Raw genomic sequence first — 5,298 nt, 5'->3', positions numbered from 1 at the left:
TCACTGAATATTAGTATGAATATTTTTCCTTCAGCAATGACATAAAGACAGCATCAAAAATACATAAAGCAGAAAAAAATGATAAACTGTGTTTGGAGAATGTGAGCTAGTGGGTAGCCAGCACAAGTGCTTGATTGGTGTCTAAGGAAGAGGGGGTTGCATACTGTAGTTGATGTGACTGGGGCTCAGAGGCAAGAAGTTGTTTGGGCACATCTGACTCTTGTTGAGTCCATTTGGGGTTCTCTTGGCAGTTTGCTGTTTCCTTCTCCAATTCATTTGACAAATGAGGAAACTGAGGTAAAGAGCATTAAGTGACTTGCCCAGTATCTCAGAGCTAGGAAGTATCTGAGCTGGGATTGAAATTGATTCCAGCCTTGGTGTTTATTCACTGCACCATCCAGCCACCCCAGAGTAGGAGAGAATGGCTTCAAATCTCCACTTTGCTGTTAAGGAGCCCGTGTTCCTGAGCAATTCAGACTTAATTTGCTCAACTGTAAAGTGAGATACTCATGATCTTTTCCTTTAGGGTGGTTGTGTTTTGCAAACCTTCAGATGCTCTCTAAATGCTAAACAATTATTATTTTGAGTGGTCTCTCCCTCACATGGCTGTTATGGGGGATCCAATGAGATAACGGTTAGAAAATATCCCATAAATGTCAGCTCTCATCTGCTGGCCCTGATTCTCTCCAGGGGCCGCTGTCTAAATGCAAAAAGCATGAGAGGAACAGGAGGAGAAAAAGTATTATTGCCATCATTGTTATTCTTGCTCTTCTCATCTTGTATTCATGGAATTCAGAAACAGCCTGGAGACAGGTCTTTCTCCTACTCTTGGCTGTTTATATTTAATCTAATGGGGACTGTTTCACTGAGGAGCCAATGACAGCCCTTCGTAATTGAAGGAAGGGATTGGGACTCAATCTCTGCTGGGGGAGGGGGGATTCCCCTACAGCATCTCCAGGGCAAAACAGGATGGTAGGGTCAGCTTGAACCTCTGCCTCTTCCCGTGTTCTGTGAGCTTTCCATTCATGTTGTAGGCGATGTAGGAGGAGTTAACACAGAGACATTTGTCATCCGGAAATGGTTAGGGTCAGTGTTGTATATCAAGGCAATGGCGGGCAATCATTTCTTCGGTTGTGATGCTCCACGGTGGCTGAATGATTGAGGCTATTTGGGAGGCTGTGCAGGGAATACGGGGATTTGTCGTCCGTTAAATTTGTCACACGAAGGATGGCGAGCTTCTGGTTTTGGCTGTTCGATTGTGTCTTGTTTTCAGTAGGCGGTAAATTGTTGCACCCTGTTGTGCTGTGCTACGCCTTGCAAAGCTGGCATTGATCACTAAGTCCAGGCTTCTGGAGCACTGCTGTAATTTCCGGCCGCGGTGACCTGGTCTTGTATTTGCTGTCACAAACCCATTAGTTTCCGCAAACAAACCTGCATGACTCAGCCATCTGTTCCGAGATTTTCCATGGCGTATCGTTGATTGAGTTATTATTCTTAGCAGTGCTTCCTGGGGCACTCTTTAAGGCCTGGTGCTGGGCAACCACACACGGGCCTAGATGAAGCTGAGAACATAAGGGACAGTCAAGAGAAGGACAGAAAAATGTTGACTGGGAGTACTTAAAAAAATACACACACAAAATTTTATCAATATCCTTTGTTTTGATGTAATCTATATCTCTCAATGTATCCCTTCCGGAGAGCCAGGCTTTATAGCAAAGCAGAAAAGGGAGGGGCAGAACAGTTCAGGAAAGCTAGACTATTGAAAAAGTCGGCGTTATATGTTATATGCAGTGTTTTGTATCTATAGTCCCCGACTTCTGCAAAAGGAGCTGACCAGGTGCTGCTTGTAACAAGGCTCTTGGTGGGGGGAGTGTCTGCAACAAGAGCAATAGTTAAAGCCCCTTCCCTGCCAGTGTTAGCTCATTTGATGCTCAGAAAAACAGACTTGCCAGGAGTCAAATAGCCAGCTGTCTACACTGCATTCAAACCAGCTCTTGTGCAGATTTGGGAGGAACCACAGGGCTGGACTAGGATGAGAGGATCACAGGGGCTGATGGGAAAGCTACTGGGGGGAATGGACTTGATGAGGTCCTGGGTAGCTAGGTGGGCATTGACAGGGAGAGCCTGAATTTCTGAACACGATCTGGAAGCCTGGCTATTCTCAGAGGCAAGCAGGGAGGAGCACTCAGAGGATCATCTGCCTTAACTGGGTCTTTTGTTCCTAGCTTTGACAAAATCACCCAAACTCCCTAATTTATTGTTGCAGAAGGCGGGAACTTCAAGTCTACTTGAAGCAAAGATACAACAAAGTGTTAACTCAGTGGGATTGATGAAATGATGGTTCTCTAGTTCCCATATATACTCAATACTTAGCGTGGTGATGTCATAGTTGTCTAGTTCCCATATACACTTAGTACTCAGGGTGGTGATGTCATGGTTCTCTAGTTCCTATATACACTTAGTACTCAACGCGGTGATGTCATGGTTCTCTGGTTCCCATATATACTTAGTACTCAGTGTGGTGATGTCATGGTTCTCTAGTTCCCATATACACTTAGTACTCAGCACGGTGATGTCATGGTTCTCTAGTTCACATATACTCAGTAGTTGTAATGATTTGATTACAATAAGGTATGTAAGGGCTAAGAAGGCCGGAAGAGAGACATTCTGTCTTTTGTAATGCCGGAGAAACTGAGCAAGACAGAGATTAGAGAACAATTTAATAATTTATTAAATGGAGAGATATACTGGGACCAAATGGATCCATGGTTGGTCCCAGGGCTGGAGGAGACTCATCTCAAAGAATCCAGTATGGAGCATTAGATAGCAAGACTCTTTTATAGGATAACAAGAACAATGACATAATGGGGGTAATCTAATGGGGGGAGGCACCTAGGATGACACAATGGAGGGAAGAACTAGAGAGATTACTGATATTCTAATGATGTCTAAAATGAATAGACTTTTATCCTGTCAAACATTAAGAAGGAATGATTATAGCCTAAAGATATAAAACCTTTATCTCATCAACCATTTCAGAGGGAATAATTATAGCCTGGGGTTTTGGGGCAGAGCAACTGAGGTAGATCTTTATCTCATCAAACATTAAGAGGAAAAGGTTATAACCTGAGGCAGAGTAACTAAACAGGACAATTAGGGAAACTAGGTCAAGATATCAAAAGGGAACTGTGGCACAACACTTTGACCCCCTCTTGGGGGCTCTCCTGCCCCTGCTTCCTGCTCTCAGATCAAGGCTGTTCCCAAGGACCTCCAGAAAGCTAACCCAAACATTACATACTGTATCCAGTCAGAAAGCCAAGTGAGGATGTCACTCCCAGAGCGGATATTTCCCCTATAAAAGACTTCTTCTACTGCAGTGTCCCTCTCCTCCCTAATTCCCACTAGGACCCAATTCCCTCCCCTCCCCCTTTTTTTTTTGTTGACTTAGGCCTTTTAATTCAATTCAATAAATCAATTTAAAAACCCTTAATAATAGCTAATTAGATAAAATATACACAGAGCAAGAAATGTGGTAATCAGAGAACTTGAGTTCAAATTTCTCCAACCTCCTTTTAAGGTTAATCTGGCCTTAAAACATTTTGGGTTCTCTAGGAATTATCTTTGCCTTAATGGTGTCTCCCTGCAGATTAATTCTCTCAATTAGGGAATTTGCACTCTTCGTAAAATGAGCAGCCAAGGGTACTTAGATTAGACAATCCCTGAGCTTCCTTTAAATCTGAATGGCGAATTCTAGGATCTGTCCTTCCCCTACATGTGATGGTGGGGAAGCTTCAGAGAAGGCCCAGATACTGCCACATGTGAGAGGCTGAGAGTCTGCCAGTGTCTTTGCAGGGGGGAGGAGAAGGGAAACAGATGTGGAGGGCATCGTCGTGCCAGAGGTAATGAGAAACTTCAGCTTCCTGCTGCAGCCGGGCCCTCGTGAATGGGCCGGACCGCTGACCTCCTCAGAGACCGCACAGGCTTTCTTCCTAAAGCAACACTTCCTGCCTCAGGCCACCCTATGGGATCCAGGCAGAGGATTTGGCAACTGGCTGGAAATATAGGATCAGGGGATGCTTCATGGCTGGAGAAAGTCGGCATCTTGCTTCTGGGAATGAGAGGAAGGGGGAAGGGGATAAGAGAGAGGGGAGGGAGGAAGGGAAGAAAAAAGTGAGGGAGATAGAAAGAGACAGAGAGAGAGAGAGAGAGAGAGAGAGAGAGAGACAGTTGCAGAGAGAGACAGAGAAATACAAAAAGAGACAGAGACAGAGACACACAGAGAGAGATGAGAAACAGATGAGAAACTCTTTGTTAGAAGTTCCAGTAGTGAAACTATAGGCAAAATCTACAACTGGTGAGGTTGTGGGGGGAGGAGGGGTCAGAAAAAGCCTGGTTTAGTTCAGAAGCACCTGACAAACGAGAGGCTCCACGTGCTACTTTTCTCTGACCTATCGGGAGCCCAATGATCAGAACTGTGGGACAATTGCACTTACCCAAACTGAGTACTCAGGAGTCGCTCCAAATGATGTACAGAAAGAATTTATTAGAATCTCAAGAAGCGGACCATCCTGGCCTGTGGGCCCAAAAGGACAGCAAGGATACCCACAGGAGGAGAATCATTCACTTGAAGATGCTGACAACTTTTATACATTTCAGACAAAGAATCCCCAAATCCCACCCTTTATAGGCTGTGATTGGTTACATAAACCTTTATCCCCCTACTTGGTCAGTGGAATGCGATGAAAAAGGTGATCTACAGCTTGGGCCCCTTAATTCCTTCTTTGGACAATGGAATGCAGTCCAGGGCTCATCTGAAATCACGTGACTGGGGCCTAGAGGCTGATCTACTTTAGCTAACAGTCTCTAATCAATATGTGCTTAATCTGTAAGTTCTTCACCTTGCCACACAATCCCCCCTGTTATTCATAAATATATATGCATATATATTTCCTCATGAAGAACTAACATTGTGGTCAAATTCGATGAACAGTTCTACACATTGCTTGTTGATCTCTTCATCAGGATCATCCCCTGCTCCCGCCTCCCATCCCTCCTTTTGTAAAATCATCATTTTAATGGCATCCTCTGTCTGTCAGATTCTTGACAGTGACCTCCGAACTATTTTTGTTACCAATGTAATCATACAGGGCAAACATAGTGGCAACAGGATGATTCCACTTAGAGCTATTAACCCAGATCCCAACAGTTGTTTCCACCAGCTTCCACCAAACCATGACCACCAGCCAGTACCAAAGGGAGATTTCCAAACCTGCAAGGGTACACGTGCAATCTTCTGGA

The sequence above is a fragment of the Antechinus flavipes genome, chromosome 1 (assembly GCF_016432865.1).
Source record: "Antechinus flavipes isolate AdamAnt ecotype Samford, QLD, Australia chromosome 1, AdamAnt_v2, whole genome shotgun sequence".
NCBI lineage: Eukaryota > Metazoa > Chordata > Mammalia > Dasyuromorphia > Dasyuridae > Antechinus > Antechinus flavipes.
This window is presented reverse-complemented; position numbering follows the sequence as displayed.